Source organism: Callospermophilus lateralis, unplaced genomic scaffold (assembly GCF_048772815.1).
Source record: "Callospermophilus lateralis isolate mCalLat2 unplaced genomic scaffold, mCalLat2.hap1 Scaffold_109, whole genome shotgun sequence".
NCBI lineage: Eukaryota > Metazoa > Chordata > Mammalia > Rodentia > Sciuridae > Callospermophilus > Callospermophilus lateralis.
The window spans coordinates 3,192,011-3,212,960 of record NW_027511135.1 but is presented as its reverse complement, the minus strand read 5'-3'; the positions used below and the strand labels follow the sequence as shown (position 1 = coordinate 3,212,960).

The window sequence follows — 20,950 nt, the reverse complement described above, 5'->3', positions numbered from 1 at the left end:
AATGGAGTGCAGGTGTGTGATCCAACATCTGTGGTGGGCCCCTGTGGTTCTGTCATTGACTTCCAAATGACATGTGACTGACAAGGTGCAGCCAGCAGACCCTAAAATGTAAAGGCATGTTGTTGTGGGGAGAGGATTGGGTGTGATGCTCAGTATCAAGTTGCTAAGCTCCAGTGGGAAAGATATATGGGATAGCAGCCCAGTTTGTGTTTTTTCCTTCAGACCCTGACTCACCCCACGTGACAGATCTCCCTCCAGCACTGTGTCCTGGTTGACTTTTTGTATTTCAAAAACAAACACCAATTTTCCAGGGAAGCTGCAAGAAATGCCATTAAAACTGGAGGGTGACCCAAAGGCTTCACAATCCACCCAGGGAGACATTCATACCCCAATGGCCACAGTTACCTACAAAGAGAAGATTCAGCTCTGCTGCCTCCTGTTCATATTGGAAAATATGAACCCATGTCCTCCTGTTCACATAGACTCAGACCAAGCTTTCATGGTCTCACTACAAAGGAAGCTAAAGCACAAAGCTATATGTCTAGTGCACAAATGTCAGAGGCAGATAGTCAAGAAGTCATAAGGCCAGCAAAGCTCCCAAGTTTGTGGAATGTTTACCCTGTCCCCTACTTTTGGGATCTCTTGTGCCACACCCAAGTTTGTGAGTTGCTCAGAATTTCCAATTCCAGGTATGTATTCACAGATTTTTTTCCTCTTCTCCTTTCATTGAGTCTTATTTGGGGTGATAGTAATGTCCAGGCATTGTGGTGGATGACAGTGGAAGATTTTTATGTGCCACATGCTCGCATATATATTAGACTCATTTTCCGTTTTGCCATTTGAAATATTGAATCTCTGACACTAATCCATAACCTACTAGACTCTACTACTTATCCTAACATCGATAAAAATAATCCTAAAGGAATAGAAGTAGAGGCATTTGATAGGAGGCATGGTGTGTACTTGGACTTGCCTTTTGCTTCATCAGAGATACATATTATAAAACCTGTCACACATTTTTCTCGTTTTACTTCTCCATGAATTTTCAAAATTAACAAATATGTAGCTTCCTGACTCCCTGTCTCTGTCGCCTGGGTCACAATGTATATTTTTATGCACATATATATAATCCTACTGCCATCACAGGTATATTCTTGAGAGTACTCTCACTTTGGAAAATACGAATTTCATGAAAAAATCACTGCCCCCCAATACACTGAGGAAACTGAATATTCAATCTGTGGTGAGCTTCATACTTCAACAAGTTTATACACGAAACAATGTATAGGAAAACGAATATTTTGTGTACATGTGTCAAGGATATATATCCCTTGATGAATTTCGATTGGCATACATACTATTACCTTTTAATGTATTAAATATATATATATATATATATATATATATATATATATATATATATATATATATTTATTTATAGTATGGATTTGCAGACATGAAATATATGTGTCATATACTTATACTACCTTGATTCTTTCATGTCCTTCTGTGTGGATTTATAATCAAATTTTCACAAGATATTTCTCAGAAATATTCATTTTCTTGACATACATATCCATTTCTGAACACTCAAAATGAACTTCAGTGAATATTGTGTACTAACCCTAAGATTTCTACAGTAAGTGACCCAGTTTAACAACAATGAAAGTATATTTATATGGAACATGATGTGTATTTTGAAGTAAATTTTCATTCAAAATTGTTATATTCCTATTTATTCTGTATATATACATCAGAGGTTGTATCATTTAATCCACAATTCACAAATTGATATTCATATGATTCACTTTCATTCACTCCCTGTATCAGAACCCAAGTATTTCTCCATGTTGCTTTACTTGCTTTTTCAAGAGATTTCTTTTATAACACATTACTCTTGAATTCCATCATCATTTTCTAAGCAAAACTCAAAACACAGTTTGTTATAATTAGTAACCCTAATATTACCACTAGATGTATAACTACTTGGATTGAGTGTTTGTATGTGAAGACCAGATTTCATGTATTTTTTAAAATATCAATTCAATCCATTATTTAAAATAGTAACCTGTTATGTTTTTTATTCACCGTATGGTCTATTCATGCATCATCTCTATATACGTAGACCCAGGGTACACCTATTTTTATCCCCAAACTCTAAATGATACTGTTTCAAAACATGCTCCCAGAAATGGTGGAAGAAATACGCATGTCACCTGCCCCATGTATACCTTTCATCACATCATCTTCTGGACACAAAATGCAAAACTCACACTTATCTTATTCTTCTATCAAAGACTAATTTTAATGAGAGCATGGATAACTAAAATCATCTACATCTGTGTTGCCTATTGTTTTCAAATTTCAATCCCTTGGTGATTATACACATTTTTCTTCCTAGGATAGTGTATTCAACCACCCCCCTGTTGAAAATATCCCTGATCTTATCACTCATTTTGTACTTTGCCAGATCAACTAACATCCGTATTGATATTTCCCCAAGTGCCTTGTTGTGACTGACTCTTCATGTGTGCTGACATTCCCATTTTCACTCAAATAGAAATTCATTGGATGGCAAAAAGGGCCTCTGGTCCAAATGCTAAACTCACTCTTCTTGTTTACCCTACACTGGAATCCTGCCTACTATCTCTAGTTCACTGGAAGTTCTCTTTTACATTCAGTAGTCCCAGGTACATGATCTTATGCCATTATATATGGATTTAGAGGATTCATCTCTGCAGAACATAATTCAAAACTATGTATCCAAACCAAGGGCCCAACACTTTTGTGTGCTTCAGGTATTACCTAGTTTTCTATTTTTCTACTTACATTTCACCTTCCATTCTTATAAATATCCCACTTGCCCAATTCCTGTATTCATTCAGCAGAATGACTCCTAATCCCAATCGAACATGCTATGACCCTTAACCATACTCTGTTCCCTACATACTCGGTACAGTTTTTTTTTTTTAATTCCAAATATTTTCAATTCATAGTTGGTCAAATCCACAGGTGCAAAACCTACAAATATGGAGGGCCAACTATATTATAACCATTTGTTTATCCATCTGTGTATCCTTATTGCTAATTAGTTGATTTTTACTACATAGGCACTTAGTAAAACATTTGGTATGTGAATTAATACTTGGGTACAGAATGGTGTTATCAGAACTGGATGTGTAGTTTGTAATTTTGATCAGTGCCCAGCTTTTTGGCCTTAGATACATTATTTATTTTTCTCCTTATCTATAAAATTACAACAGTAATATGTATTTATAGAGTTTTGTGATGATTACAGGTGAAATTTTCTGTAGAACAAGCTTGTAAGTGCTTAGTAAGTGGCATTATTAGTTAGTCTTATACATTATGTTTAGTTTTTACCAGCCAGTCTTCAGAAAGCATCAGTTGACATTTGATACCCTTTTGCCTGCCAGTGACAACAATCCAGTTCAATTATTTTAAGCAAACAGAATTACTGGGTTGCTTTAATGGAAATCTTTGTTGATCTGGCTTCAAATACAACTGGATTTAGGGAGCTCTTATGCTCCCTTTTTGATTTCTTGTCAGGCAGTCTAAGATGCCTATTGGGAGCTTTTACTTATAGCATGAGAGCCAGCAAAAATGAGATTACCTCATACCCTGGAACAATAACAGAAGTCCTGGAGAGTTCCCCTGTTGACTTAGCTTGAGTCCTGCACCTGACCAGAGGAAATCACTATGACCAGAGATGAGTTTATACCCTAGTTTGCCCTTGCCTGTCACTCATTTATCTGTTCCTTTGACTCTTGGGGTATTGTAAGCCCTATCCAGACTGTAAGAGAAAAGGTTTAATTCTGAAAGAAATGAAAAAAATATTCTACTGTTCATAAGGTATTTTTCAGTTATGCTGTATGGTTTCTCCCACATGCTAAACTGAATAAACACTGTGGTTTTGTGATAAGACCAAATAAAGAATACTGTTAAACAATCTACATTGTACAGGACAGCCCCTCACTACCACTAAGTACTATCAAACCAAAAAAAAAAAAAAAAGTCAGTGCCAAAATTGAAAAACTTGGATTAGATAAATTGAAAATGATGGACTGTTTAGGAAAGTGGAAAAGACAAGGGAAAGGAGCATTCATTATGTTTTCATACTTACATGACAACTTTTAGATGGCCAGGAATTATTAAGTAGTGAGTAAAAAAGGACCATGAAAATTGTATCTAAATAACATTTTGTGAATTATTTTTCTGTGTTGTTTTTGAGATGGGATCTCACTGTTTCATTGTCAGGCTGAATTAGTGGGCTAAAGTGATCCTCCTGCCTAAGCTTCTTGAGTAATTGGAACTACATACAGGTTGCCCTGTGCATCTGGCTCTTATTTTTATTTCTTAAGTAACTGAACTAGAAAAGTGAATAAATACATTACTCTTAATTGATACAAGTTGAATATACCTTTTTCAAAGTGCTTGGGACAGAAGTATTTCAGATTTCAGAGCATTTTGAATTTTGGATTTTCCAATTTGGTATGCTCAACCTTTACTAGGATTCTTAAAACAGGCAGTTTATTAAACATGTTGGAAAAAGTTACATAACTTAAAGGTCATGTCAGTTAATCATTACTGTTACATTTTTAAAATGTGATTTCTGCTGTGTACCCCATTATTACACCAAAGTACTGGTTCTAGATCAGCATTTTCATCCTTAGCTATTATATTGGATTAGATAGAATTTTTACTTATGCATTAAAAATGAAATAATTTAGTGATACTGGCAGTTAATAAGTAGACATTTATTCATTGAAAATTAGTATCCTAGATGGTGAAAGTTTGTTTATAGTTTTGTAGTGGTGGTCTGTCAGTTTCCTATGTCATTTTTTTTCATTCTCAGGCCAGAATGCACAGTAACCCCCTCCAGCTTTTTGCATGCAGTCCCTTCTATCCCAGCCACACATGGTGGATTTTGTGAAATTATTTCAATGATCCATTTTGCTTATTTAACAAGCTTAATTTGATTACCATCAATTTTTCAAATTGTATTTGAGAAAATAAAATAGCTGAAATGAGACATGTCAGTGCCTTGCTGAGTGTGGTCTGTAGACCAACACCATCAGAATCATCTGTGAATTCATAAGAAATGCAGAATCTGGAGGTCCTATTTCATACCTACAGAGTCAGAATCTTTAACAGACAGCAGGAGTACTTCCTCAACTTGCCTCAACTTACTAGTGAATTCTTGCCTTCTGAATTCAGTCATTTTATGATCACATGAGATTGTGTTTTCTAGTAATATAGTTGCATATATTTGTGCTTGCCTTTTAAAAGTTCTGTTTAGATGTAGCAGTTGATTTAGAATGAAATAGTTTCAGAAGATTGTGTCACATTTCAGTGATTAAGATCTTAAAATCCAGCAGGCTTATTTCATTTAAAGTAATTATGACGAAGAGTAATTCTTTTCCATTCTTTTGATGGTTTTTTTGTTCCCATCTTATTATACATATAGACATTATTTCTCTTTTGATCTTTGCTGTGTTTTATCATAAGAGAAGAGTTTTGAATTTTTAGTCATTCCATAACACATTTCATTAAAGGCTCCTATTGCCTATGTTTTATTAAATCTGTTGTCAGAACTTACATATTTTATTTAAGTGTAAATTTAATAGGAAGATCATTTGGTCTGTGTCTGGAATCAGTAAAGGTTTATTCTCTTTGTAAATGCCATTTGTTCTTGCCTTATGGTCATTATTGAGTTCACTGTAATTGTGTAAATGAAGTATATTATTCAAAGGTTTTTGAAATTCATCAGGGCTAGCCTCTTGTGTTTAGCCACAATTCCAAGAGTCTGACTTTTGTGATTTGGTGCCATCTGGTGATGGCAAGTTGTCCACTTGACTTAAGTAAGACTGTATTTATATTCCATGACCCCAAAATATTGGTAGTGATAACAGAAACATCTTCCAGGTGGTTTGTGTTTATGTCACAAACCTAAATGGGATGATCTAGCCGGGAGAGCACTTGAGACTCAGGGACCCAACTTTCTGAAACAGCCTTGTCCACCCCCAGAATAAAAGTAATCTATATTGTGCTGTTTCTGAAGAACAGACTTGAGAAGAGAACAGAAATCAAGAGCAGTACTCCAGATTCACTCTTGTGGGAATTTTTATATTTACCATTTAGAGTTTAACTAGAATTATAGCAGCTGGTTAGAAAAAGAATGATGTTTTTTAAGGAAAAATTTCAAGATACCATCCTTTGTACTTTAAAGAAGAGTATATATTTTGGGGAACACAAAAAAGTAGAAAAATTTAAGGAAATATATGTGTTGTTGGAAAACAAGGTAATTTATGTGGAACCACTTAAAATATTGCTTGGTACATAGGGGACAATTAGCTGTTAATTCCTTTTCATAATATAAAATTATTGATGTTAAATTTTCTCTCTCAGTGGGCTCCTTAAATGTCTGGAATTTTAAATGACAAAAACCATTTAAAATCTAATAAAAACTGTTTACAACTCTACTTCCCCTCTAACTGTTGTGCTGTATCTTCACCCTCACAACCAAACTCCTCTGTAAGAATTTTCTGCTTTATGTCGTCACTTTCCATTCACTCTTCAGACTGCTCCATTGTGGCTTCTGTTTTCACCTCAGTATAGAAACAGTTCTTACAGTATTTACCTCCTTGAAAATAAATCTACTAACTTTTTTAGTTTTCATCCTGGTTGTTCAGTAAGATTTAATCAGTCTTTGAAACCACCCTTTGAAACACTCTTCTCTTGGCTCCTAAGATGCCCTACTCTTTACAATCTGTGTTATGACTGTTCCTTCTTAATTTTGTGTTTTCAACTTTTTTGGGGTAGATGCTTTTTATTATTTTATATGAATGTAAGTTGACATGTAGAATTCATTTTTCTCATTTTGTTCAAAATAAAATTTGAAAATGCTGTCTTCTCATAACTCCAATGTTTTCAACTTCTTGACATTTAAAATTCCAATAGTCTGATTTAGGTCATTCTTCTTTTATTTTTTGAATTTTGATGAAATTTTGGCTTTAATCTTAACAGTGGAAACAATGATAAAACAGATTTTTAAATTATGACTTTTATGGACGTGATATGTATACATTATAATACTTTGTTGATAGTTGTAGAAAAATATGAAAGTGACAGTAAAAAATATTGCTCCAAATCTCACCACCAAAAAATAACCAGTGTTAACATTTGCTGAGCATTTTTCTGACATTGTTTCAAAAATAATCACAGCTAACATCCATTGAGCTCTCATACATTAGAACGGTTTTAATGTGCTTTAAATTCTTATACCTTCACAAGATATAGTTATAGTTATCCCACAGATAAGAGGAAGTAACTTGCCTCAGGTCATATAAGTAGTAAGTGGTGGAGGCAGAATTCAAATGAAGAGAGCTTTGGAATTTGGGAAACTTAAGGAAGGTCAGACTATATCTGAAGGGCCCATAAAACAGTTCCTTATCTCTGTATAGAATTCTTAATTCAATTTGGCTGTAAATATTACCCAAGAAAGAAATGAAGACAATTAGTAAGACCACATTTTACTTTTTAGTTTTCAGCATTTTGCTCTTAAGTACAAGCTATTCGTTCAATCATATGTTTCAATACAAACTCTTCAATTTTGGGCAGTATAGATCATTAACATTTTATTTTATTAATTTAGTATATGAAAATGATGATTAGCTCCTGTGGGACCCTGAGTACCTACCAGAAGATAAAGTGATTGTATTTCTTAAGGATGCATCTAGAAGAACGGGTGATGAGAAAAGTGTAGAAGCAATTCCTGAAGATTCTCACATTAAAGACAATGAACAGGTATATGAATAAGAAACAACTTTAGAATTTTTCTCAAATAAGTTAGCCATACACATTTATAAATGTAAATGTTTTTCATCTCATTTCATTGTTGTTAATTGTGTCCACCAAAACTCCTATATTAACAGGGAATCAGAGGTTATAATCAGTGTAAGACTTTATCATACTTACTACATTGGAATGATTTCAACTCGAATTAAAAAAAAAAGTCTTGATGTTTTATTTTGCCTGTATGTACTTTTGATACACTTTTAAAAATACCTTTGCCTATCCCTGAGAATCTGGATATTATCAAGTTGGGATACTCATTTGAGATATTTATATACTTGGTAAGACCGGCACCTACTATATCTTTTTTATCATTGTTTTTTTTTCCTTTTTTAATTTCTAAATTCCTAGGGTTCTATGGCTACAAATTAAGAGTACTTATATATTCTACTCTACCCATTTAGAATATCAACACTGACTTCATGTTCATTTTTCTTTGGTGCCATGTTGCATTCACTAAAACTATTCAGAAAAGATACAGATAACTACTGGAAAAGTCTTTAAGAAATTATAGCAGTGAACTGAACTGTTCATAGTCTGGATCATACATCAAGTTTTATTTTTCTAGGCTTTATATAAATTGGTTAAATGTAATTTTGATACAGAAGAAGCATTGAGAAGATTAAGATTTAATGTAAAAGCAGCTAGAGGTAAGCATAAATGTTAAATTTTTATTTGTTTTAATGATTTGGCAGAAATTTTAAAATTTAGCTCTTCAAGTTTACCTAAATATATCCTAAACTTAATAATACTGATTTTTCTGAATTTAATAAATATTTGCACAACATAAATGTTAAAGAAGGCCTTATGGGAATAGGATTAAGTCAGTCTTTTCTTTTTTTTATAGAGAGGGAGAAAAGTCCATTTAAGTGAAAAATATAAAAAATATAATGCCTTATAATTTCAGAATATGTTTGTAAATATTTTATTATTTATTACTTGGTAATATTCATGTGAGCTAAATAATATAACAAATGTTGCCTTCACTTTAAAATTGTGAGACTTCGATCTCTTGACTAAAAGTAACTTGGCTAAAATAACTCATAAGTAATGCAGTCATAACTAAATTGCAGATTTTTACTGTAGATATGGCTTTCACCTTTACATACCTATAGTTAAGTAACAAGTGAGAGATACTTATTTATTCAACAAAAATTTGAGGGCCTTCTGCATTCTGAGGGTATAATTTTGAACCAAAGTCTCTGCCTTCGTGGTTCTAGCAGCCTAGAGAGAGAAATAGTTATGATGAGTTCTTCCAAGAAGAATTAGGGGTGCTATTAAGATCTATTGTAGGTAGCTCCGTGGAAGAATGCTTGCCTAGCATGTATGAGGTGCTAGGTTCATTCCTCAGAACCACATAAAAATAAAATAAACATATTGTATTCACCTACAACTTACAAGAAAAAAATCTGTTGTAGTTGGACTTAACCTAGTTGAGGAGAAAGTAGGATTTTAGAGGAGGCTTCCAGAAAAAATATTTTTTCTGGCATGTAAAAGAATTTTCTAGGTGAAAGAGGGGATAAGTATTAGGTCAATTGCAGGGAATAATTCTTAGCCAACCCGTTACCATGCACAGAGTCTGAAGTAAGAAATAACTTAGTAAATTTAAGCAATTGAAAGTAGTTAATACAGTTGGATCAAGAAGAATTAAGGAGAAAGTTGAGGCTGGAGAGATAGAGACCAAATCATTCAAAATTTTATTAAAATCAGGAGTTTTTGTCACTTTATCTTCTCTAATGATCTATACTAGAGCTAGGGAATAAATTATTTCCCTCATTTTTTTACCAGAAAGTTAGATTTATATTTGCAGTTTTGTTTGCTATGTGCAACATTTGAAACAATATTACTTACCAGTCCCCGCCCCCCTTCCCTTTTTGTCAGAGGAATTATCTGTTTGGACAGAGGAAGAATGTAGAAATTTTGAACAAGGGCTGAAGGCCTATGGAAAAGATTTTCATTTGATTCAGGCTAATAAAGTAAGTAATGATGCATGTTCTCATTTTTACAGAAAGAAAGTTAGTTTAACCCAAATAATTATATTATCTTAATTTGCTGTATTTTCTTATGCTGAAGTTTTTATAATGAATATTATAATTTTGTAAACCTCTTGACATAAATTTGCCAGGTGACTGTTTTTAGTGCATATTATTGGAAGTATTTGAGAATTGAACTCAAGTATGTTAACCAGTTTCTGGTTGTGGTGTTTGTGTGTAATGCAGTTACTGACAGCTGTTTTCTGACAAGATGTGTGTCTGTCTGTCTCTCTCTCTCTTACTGGGAATTGAATCCAGGTCCTCACAAAAGTTCTCTGCCACTGAGCTACATCTCCAGCTCTTGTTAAAAGATGTTTTAAGGAGGGTCTTTTAAATAATTTTGAAATTTTGGAGCACTTTTAACATGACATTCTTGACAATTAAAATATTTATTACATTTGCATAATTCCTGAGTGGTTTAAAAATCAGATTATGATTTAATGTTTCAGATGCATCTATTTATGGTGATGATAAATTATCATCACCATAAACACCATAAATAGTTAGTTTTATTTAGCATGATTATTATCATTCTATATTGATAATATAGTCTATCTCTCCAAAGAATTTCATAATTACTTGCAAATTTGGGGGTTTAATTATTACAACTGAATTCACATATGATTTTTAATAATACCTACCCAGTGATGGTATAGGAAAATAAGTTGTTTCTGTGGGAGATTAGGACAGACAAAACTAAAGGCTCAGAATTTAAATATAGGAAATTAATCTCTAAGCTTATGAACATCATATTATTTTTAGCAAATTCAAGAAGCTTAGCTATACATATTTTCTTTTATATGGTAGCTTGTGTAGGACCATGTTGAAAGTGCCTAGGCTTATGGGTGAAGCTCTAAAATAGTCTTTTACTATAGTACTCTTTTTTTATGCTTCTGTGATAAGATAGTGTTCACTTCATTTGTTTCACAACATATTTAACATTAATTAGTTCATGTTCACTGAAAAAGAGTTACTTACAAATTCTATTAGTTTATTTTTCTTAATCTTGATATACATTAATTAGTTCATTCCCAATTACCTTGTGTTTTGGTAATTAGCAGCAGACTATGTAATAAAAGAGAATTTTTGAGTCTTAGCATTTAGGATAACTTAAAGATAGATACAGTTGGTATCAAAAAATGTATGACCCTAATGTGTCCAGATCATCTGATAATCTCAAATATTATCAACACTCGAGGAAAGGACTATATTGTGCTGATGATTGGCTGTTTGTGTGTTTCTGATTTTTTTTAACCCATTACTTCATGGATGAAAGGGACATTTCTGATCAGATTTTTCTACTATTTTTACTTTAATTCAAATACTATTAATCAAACCATGCTAGATTACCTGTAGAGGGCATCCCTAAAATGGTAACTGATGTAACTAGCAGAAGCACCAACCCCTACCTATACAATATCTTTTTTTTTTTTTAAGGAGTAAGAACTTCCTAGATGGCTTGAAACTATGAGCCAAAAAAGTCTTAATATTAAGTCTCATCAAGAATAACATCTTGTTTCTTTATAAAACATTTGATAAGATGATCTTTTAATGTTATAGAAGTCATCTGACAAATGAACTAGTTACTTCAGTGAACAAAAGGAGGACAGTAATTCCCTGAGGAAGAATAATGTTTCATTAAAATTATCAGGACTTTATTTTTATACTTGGAATCAAACTTCAGATCTTAATCATAATCTATTATGAAGGCTTATTTTGTTGAAGTTTTTTGACTTGGCTTAAATCTGAGAAATAAGATTCTTTTGGAAGCAAAAAAAAACTTAGGAGGTTTATTTTTTTAAAATTTTAATCCTCATATTGCTTTCATTCTCAAGAGAAAAATGGTTCAAAGTTGTCAAGTGTAAGCAGAGAGGAAGAAAATATATATTGGATAAGGAAAGGTATCAACAGTTGTCTGCTTCAGGATCAGAAATTTTATGGGTTAAAGTACTATTACCATACATTCCAAACACTAATTCATATTCCCCAAGCAAAATAATGACAAAGGAGATTTTGTCAGCATCATTTGTTAATCCCCATAAGTCTTGAACATTATATGAGGGGATCCATTCATTTACACACATAGGTACAGTACAGTAAGGCACAGGAGTGACTTAGTAAACAAAGCATAAGCATAATTATAATCACTTTTATCTCACTGGCATATCCTCAGACTTTTTAGAAGGTAAATTGAATTAGTCTGGATTATTGTTGGGACTAGCAAGAGAATCTTTTGAAAGAGATTAAAGGTAGATTCCCTACGTGCTTTATCAGTAGAAGTATTTTTAAACAGTTCATAATTCATTTTCACCTAAATGCCATTTCCAGACATTTTCAATAAAAGAGCATTTACTTTGTAGTAAATTACTAGGATGGTGGGGTAGCCTTTAAAAAGTAGAATGTTAAATATCTGAAGATCAATTGCCAATGTATTAATTCTCTTAACAGAAGCTTAGAAAGAAGCTATCAACATAGTTGCTGCAATATTTTATTTCAGACGTAATATAATTTTCATCAGTTAAAGATAAGTTTATTTTCAAACTTCAAATGTTTTTCATGGAATAACTATTAAGAAGTAGATGATTCTTAAAAAAACGGGTTTGTTTCTTACAGGTACGAACAAGATCAGTTGGTGGATGTGTAGCATTCTATTACATGTGGAAAAAATCGGAACTTTATGATTTTTTTGCCCAGCAAACGTGATTTGGAAAAAAAATATATAACCTTCATCCTGGTGTAACGTGAGTTAATTTTTTCCTTTAAGGCAAAAAAAAAAAATTTCTTTTTACTTTTCTAGCACTTCCTTAAAAGTGTAATGGTTTTTAGACTCTTACTTTTGTAATAAAATTACATTAGTTTAAATTTTTACCTTTATAGGGCATTTAGACTTTTCAGTGTCATATAAAAGATTGTAAGCCACATCTCATATTATTCGAAACAACAAATCTATTATTAAAGCAAAGTTTAGAGTGTGTATTTTTGTTATGTACCCCTGAGAAAAATATATCAGAACAACTGTGGAAAAGTGTGTTATTATACAGTTTTAATGCCTAAAAATTCTTTGAGAGCAGTGGAAATAGGAAAATTTTTGTTTTCTAAAACCAGGTGATATCTAGTAGAGGCCCTTTAAAGAAGAAGGAAAATTAATATTTTTCCTTGTCCAGTTTTTTTTGATCCCAGGAACCAAAAAAAATAAGATTTGAATATGATGTTCTAAAAAGGGAAAAGTAAAGGCATATAATAAATCCAGTCAAATTGCATCCTCTTTTTTGCTACCAACTTTTTATAAAAGAGAGAAAATGCACATAGTGACTTTCTTTTTCCTAGCTGTCCTGAATCTTTAAGAGAAGTAATATTTAATAATCCAGCTCTAGCTTTCTCCCAATGACATAGATATGGGTTGTTGAATGTACTCTATGCAAAATGTTTTGTTATACCTAATATAGATCTCATGCATGAAATTCTTTTAGCCTCATTCAGTCTGGTTTTGGAATGAAACATACATTCTACCACCAAGAAATAAGTAATTGTTAAAAGTATATACTTAAAGTACAAAGAGTATTGAACTCTTTTTTTTGAACTCTTTTTTTTTTTTAGTTATATGTGGACACAGTACCTTTATTTTACTTATTTATTTTTATGTGGTGATGAGAACCAAACCTCACACATGCTAGGCAAGCATTTTACTGCTGAGCCACAACCCCAGCCCAAGTACCGAACTCTTCATCTCACACAAATCATTGTTTTAAAATATCAATGAATTGTTATGGCAGAATTATCTTTATATGATACTGCCCTTGATTATTCCCTAATGTTTGCAGAATATACAATAATGCAAAGCTAGGGCTTGATTTGATCAATACTCATCAATAAAGATGTTCTTAATTACGGCTGTCAAAATAATTGATTTTCAAAGATCTGCTTTACATGTATATTTGATTGTGTTTTTTAAACTCCTAGGCTATACTTTCTTGGTTGCATTAAATAATAGGTATGTGTCTCTCTTGGTCACTTCCTTGGAGGGTCCAATATTCAAAAGCCCAAAAGCAAAATAGTTTAAAAAAGAAAAAATGAGTATAATTGGCTCTTGGAAATCATGAGACCATGGACTGTGTACTTCATCCCTTGTTATTCAAAACTGGTGATTGGGTGTAATTTTATGTAAGCAGCATTCCAGCATTTAACTACTTAAGTGTTATTGAAATAAAATTTTTATGGGTTATTCATTGGTAGTATACAAGCATTATGATATAGGACTAAATATATCTCTCCAGTAGGCAGCGTATATCTTAAAATAGTCTCAGTTCTCAAATATTCTGTAGGAAAAATTAATAGTAACATCTTTCATTTTTTTCACCCATTTCAGAAATAATGTTCACACATGAACTACAGTCAATCTGTCATCATCAGCAGTAAGAACATAAGAGTTGTCATTCTGGGTCAGACTCATGGTTCATCCAGTTTTCTCTTTGAGAAAGCATCACCAAGGGAAGTGTTGTGGGCTGGCTTAGTTGGTCCTCTGTGATGCCAAGCTCAACAGGTTAGGTAGGGATGTACCACCAAACATTCTAGTTTCTATAGTAATCTCTCCATAGTTTATGAAAACTTTTTGAAGATACTTATATCTAATAAGCTTGAATCCTGCTTAAGTATTCTGGGATGCAATAAGCATAGTAACCCATATCTTATGTTTTCTCAGGCTATAAGAGTTAACAGTGGTCCCTTATTGAAATGGTATGATGTGAACAAATGTGTTTTTTCCCTTAGGCCATATTACCACGATGGTTTTGTAAACATCAGTTATAACTCCTCTGGGTCTTTTATAATGCTTTTTAAAACAGAAAGAACCATAATTTATTTTTAAGTAAGATTCACCCTTTTTAGCTGTACAGTCTTCAATAAGAAGCAGTAACCAAACCATGCATGATTTTTCAGATAGGAAGAAATTGTGGGGTTTTTTTGTTTGTTTGTTTGTAAGTATAGAGAAATTTTTCTGGTTTGTTCCATTTTATATTAAAACTTGCATTTTAAATGCTGTATTACAACCTGAAATTACTGCCTATAGGGAAAAATTTGTGTGAGTTTTTCTTAACCTTTATAAGTTCAAACTCTGTAGTTCAGAACACATTATTCTGAAAGTTATTTATTTTTCCATTAAATTGTTACCTTTCATTTGTTTACCACAATGAAGCATGTTTGCTACTTTTCTACCTACAAATAGTTTTTGAAAGATCTAGCCACACGCAAATTTGAGATTTCATTCATCTTTAGAAAATGACAATCATTGTTCTTTATATCATTGCCATATTCAGAAATTTAAAATAATTTTGATATCTAACAACTCTAGCTTCCTTTTGGCTTTTAACATCCTTTATTTTTCATTCCCATTAAGCTATATTCATTTTCACCCTTCTTAATCATGTATCTTCTGTTCTCTTAGCCTTAGTTTCTGACATCCCATTGGTATTCATCAAACTCATTTCCATTTCTTTGTACTTCAGATTACTTATGTCATTGTTCTGTAATTATAATCTCCATTTATAAATGAGGAAAAAATGCCCTAAAATGATTAGTCATAGTGATATATGTTTCTATGATATGCATTGGCTTTATGCCTCAGACTATTTGAATCATCTTGAGGTTGGATACAACATTCCTCTATTTATGATATCCTCATAACCCAGGTGGCAGTCGTCATAATATAGTTTAAGTTTATAACTACAATTAACAGTATATTGTAGAATATTTCCATGGAATTTCATAAAAGTCCTAAGAAGTTTAACTGTTTCCTTCTTACATTCTTAATTTATTGCAAAGTTCAAAGAGACTCATTTACTTTTAAGGAATTTTAAAATAAGTAAGTATTTATTGAATTTATTGATGCAGTGGTAAACAAAATAGACTAAAGCTCCTGCCCTTGGGTAATTATATCTTAGTACAGGAATCAGCAAACATTTTTATATAAAGAGATAGAAAATAAATATCTTAAGCTCTGCAGATCTTAAGGTCTCTGTCACAACTACCCAGCTCTGTTGTCATTGCATGAAAACATTCATAGACACTAATATGTGTGGCTGCATGCCAATAAACTTAACAGATGGCTAGCCCACAGGACATAGTTTGCTGACCTTTATCTTTTACAAAACATTTCATACATACCTAATAGAACAACCATGTGTGATAGGTAGGACAGGTATAACTTATCTGCATTTTATAGGTAAAGACACTAACCCTCAAAGAGACAAGTATTTAAGCCCAGATCTTCTCACCCTAACCCAGTGTTACTTACCACAACTTTGTAGTTATGAATAACACAGGGAAGAATTGCGCTCATCTTAAAAGATACTGACAGTATAAAAATCTACAGATAAGCCTGAGAACTTAGCTTATTATAGCTCAGATCTCACAGAAAGGTAATAACAGAAGGTATTTAGAAAGATTTTTGGAGATGGTCAGACCTCTTCATTGTGTCCCAGTTTATCTTCCTTCTGCCTTTAGGAGCTTTAAAATCCAGCTTTTGTTCAGAACTTATTTTGTGTTCCTGATGACAGCATCCTGATCTCTTCTCTTGCAGATGCTTCAGTTTTAGTTGGGCCACCCTAAGCACTTTCCTACAAATTTAAGTTCTTAAACTTCCCATGGATCTTTAAATTTTGCTAATTTAAAGCCTTTATGCATTTTCCCTATAAACATGTAACCAAAAGAGACTTCATTTAAATATTTAGATCCTGGTGCAAGATATGAGGCATTAGAATTAATGGAAGTGAAAATCAGGATATTTTTGTTAATGAAAACTTGAAAATTTAACTTCAACTAATTTAAATTTTAAACTCTTTTATTGTAAGAAAATAATTGTAATATTATTTAACTTAATTTTAAAGGGACTACATGGATCGGCTTCTGGATGAAAGTGAAAGTGCTGCATCAAGTCGAGCACCATCCCCTCCCCCAATTGCCTCAAACAGTAGTAACAGCCAGTCTGAGAAAGAAGATGGCACTGTAAGCAATAGTAACCAAAATGGTAAGTAACTGATAAAACATTTCTATTCCTTCATGGTGAGGGACACTTTTCTTTCAGTAGTTCAAAAAACTCAGTTTGTGTTTTTGCCAGACTTCCAAAGCAGAAAGTGAAAATTTTTAAGTAACGTATGAAACATATATCTGTCAGCATACATGTATTTTAAAAGACATAGAATACATAGTAATTGGAAAAGGGTTCTCATTAACATTCCTAAAAAATAAATTTACTAAAGCATACTACCAACAATGTCCATTTCTTTTTAAGAAATTTGTTTTCAGTAGCATTTTATCTAGATGAGATGATGCCTGGATATAAGTATTGGTGTTAACTTCTAAACCAGAATTACAGGCATTTCATATCAAGATTATAATTATTTATAAAATACCTTGAATGTTTGTATCATTTAAGTGCTGTAAGCCTATAAAAAAATAGGTAATAAGAGCACTGCTTTGACTATTTGGATTATCTTTAGTAGCATAATAACCTTGAAGATTTTCTTCAGTATCTCATGATACATTAATCCCTTTGTGCATTCAGGTTGAGTGCATTTTTGAGCTAGGGAAAGTAGAATATTTTCTTTGAACCAGAATGTAATTCTTTATGCTGAATATTTTTCAGGTAATTAAATTTTAATTATCTCTTGTGGTGGGTCCTGTATTTACTTCCTATCACCAAAATTTGAATTCCATTTTGCCATCAATTCTAATATGATCTTTCTGTCATTCCTTACTTTTATTTGAATAATTATGCTTTAACTTTTCTTAACCTATTGTGGAGGAATTTGTATTTACTTTTAGCACTTTTTTTAAGTGTACATTTGGACACTGCAACATTAAATTTTTACAAAACAGATTATTTAAATCCCCTTAGATAAATATAGTGTGTGATCTTTTAAAGCACAAAACCGATAGATTTTATTAAAAATAAAAAAGTTATGGCATCTTGATTTTATATGGCTGTAGAAAATTTTAAGCTTCCATAATAATAACCATTGATTTTGTTTTTACATAGATTTAAAAGTCAGCCCTTTTGCTAAGTCTAGATAGTTTATGTGTATCTCTTTGGTTCAGCTTGTTTAGGCTATTAGATCCAGTGCCTCTATTTTTTTTTCTTTTTATTGTACCAGGGATTGAACTGCTGAACCATATCCCCAGTCCATTTAATGTTTTATTTAGAGACAGGTTTCACTAAGTTCCTGAGGCTGGCTTTGAACTCCTAGTCCTCCTGCTTCATCCTCCCGAGCCTCCAATGCCTCTTTGTTGTCACATAATACAAAACCTTTTAATATATGCCAAAATTTGTGAGGTGCAGTGGCACACACATGTAATCCCAGCAATTTGGGAAGCCAAGGTAGGAGGATCACAAATTTGAGGCCAACCTCAACAACTGAAGACACTCTCAAAATAAAAAATACAAAGGGCTGGTGACGTAGTTCAGTGATAAAGTACCCCTGGGTTCAATCCTTAGCACAAAATGAAGGGAAAAAAAATTAACATGCCAAATTCTATTCTTTGATTTTTACATTTATTAACTTACTTGATTTTTACAAGGTATGTTGTAAGGTAAACCTGTTCTGATCCTCATTGAGTATATGTGATGAAAATGAGGTATAGAGAGTGTAAGGAGTTGGCCTAACATCACACAGCTAGTAAGTAATGGAGCCAAAATTTAGACCATATCTGCTTTGCTTCTTTGAAAAAAAAAGGTATATTGCAGTAGCTGTTTATAATAGTTTACAAATTTAACTTTTTTGTACAAGCAGTTTTATTTATCTTTCTACTTAGGAGTGTCATCTAATGGACCAGGTGAAATATTAAACAAAGAAGAAATAAAAGTTGAAGGATTACATGTCAATGGACCAACAGGTGGAAATAAGAAACCACTTCATGCAGACATGGATACTAATGGTTATGAAACAGATAACCTAACCACTGATCCAAAACTTGCCCATATGACTGAAAGAAATGAAAATGATTTGGATGAAAAAAGTGAGAGACCTGCCAAAAGGCGAATGGTAAACAGCAATGGAAAAGAAAGTCCAGGTTCTTCTGAATTTTTCCAAGAAGCAATATCACATGGAAAATTTGAAGAACTTGAAAACACAGATGAGTAAATTTTAGGCCTATTTTACTTTATTTGGAAAAATTCTGGTGTGACTAAAATTTTCAGGGTTGATGGGTTACCTTAAAATTTTTTTATTTCCTACAGCAATTGGTTAAAATTTGAAAATTTGAATTGAATCCTAACTTTTTAGGAAATAAGATTTTATAATTCTACCTTTTTCAAGATCTTTTTCTTCACAACTATCAGACCCTTTCAAGTATATAAAAATAATTTAGCAAATTTGAATGAAGTAAAGATATCAGTACCATTTCATTTGATGTATTAATCATAAAATCTCACTACAAGGTAATTTTTCTTGAGTTTCATGTGGAGGAATACCAAGAAAGAAAGGAAAAAAAATAATAAGTTTAGAGTTCTGCTTAACATCAATTTTTCTGAGTTTCTTGAAATATCCTTATAACAGGCATTGTTTCTCCATATAAATTGAGTATCATTATTAAGGGAACCCTTATGAATCCTGAAAGTTATGCTAGCATGATTTTTTTATATATAGAAGTTTAAAATAAACCAAGTCAGGTTTGTATATGTAAAATTGTTGACATCAATGATGTCTTTCCATATTCTTATCTGGGCTTTAGAAATACATTCTGTATTTTTCCAGATTCTTTGTAGCCTTTGAAAGATTTTTACAGTACATATGTCTTGACTGAGCTGTCCTTTCTTAATACAAAAAAAACTTGTATAATTTTCTTAACTTGTACAGTTGGTAAACTTTTATGAGAGGAATTGATATCCTGAGTCTGTCAGCTTTCATTTTATTTTGCTAAGGTTTTTCTAATGAATTTTTAAGTGTTTATGTAGTTAACTAAGTCCTGTTTCTTATCCAGGTGGCAAAAGCCTTCATTAAGAATAGTGAAAATTTGTTTTTTTTTTTCAAATTTCTTCTATGGACAAATAATTTGAGAATTCTGAAATTAAGCATGATGCTTAGATTGCACAGTTTGTTTTTTATTTGCTATAATTTTCAAAGTTATTTTTTAAGTAAAACAAAGGTTTAATGTCAGCTTAAATGTGTCATGCTGACTAGACTCCTGTTTAGTTATTTCTATATGCATTATAAAGTTTCCCAGTTTTGCATTAAATCAATAGAGGGGAAAAGGTTAAGTGATATTAATATATTGGCACACAAAGAGTAACTGTTGATAGGCAACAGTATTGATTTTATGAGAAAAATGATGCAGTTTGAAGAGTTTTCAGACCTTTGCAATATAAGCCAGTTTCCAGACTTGATAATGTTTTTCCAGAATGAAAATGAGATATATAGATAAAACCATTTCTCTGTGTGATGACAAATGGGATTATCCATCTGCATAGTCATGTAAGGGTGCCATTTTATTTTTAGTGCAAAATTCTTGTTAAGAAAATGTAGTTTTATATAGCTAATAGACCAACCTATATCTAGACTTTTATAAAAGATTATTAACTATTCTTTTCTCACACAGACATATCCCCAAATGCTTCTTCCAGTTCATTTTTAGCCATCAGTTCAAGAAGCCAATGCCTTTTAAAAATAAATCTTCAGTAGTCTTCTTTTTAATGACTCAATTGTCTAATACAACTGAGTAGAGGTTTGCACTGAGAAATTGTCATTTAGGCCTTACCCCCCCCACACACAAAGTATTATTAACATTTGTTCAGACTGCTTCCTTTCACCAATATGAACAACTTTTTTCCCCAAACAGTGTTTAAAGCCACTTTACAACACTTGATGATGTCATATAATGTACATTCACTGTTGTTACATAAATATACAAGTAAATCAAGTTTTGGGTAGAAGTGTCAAGAAGCAATGAATTTTTTGTTGTTTTTGTTTGTTTTTACCTAAAACATTAATTTATCCAGAATGATGGTAGTTTTAGCAGATGGTCACAATCCATTTTTAAACCAGATTTTATGAAAT

General features: G+C 32.2%; 1 pseudogene; it reads left to right on the top strand.

Moving 5' to 3' along the window:
- The first annotated feature begins 5,418 nt into the window (after positions 1 to 5,418).
- On the top strand, positions 5,419 to 19,039 carry LOC143386338 (mesoderm induction early response protein 1-like; annotated as a pseudogene).
- The last annotated feature ends 1,911 nt before the right edge of the window (positions 19,040 to 20,950 follow it).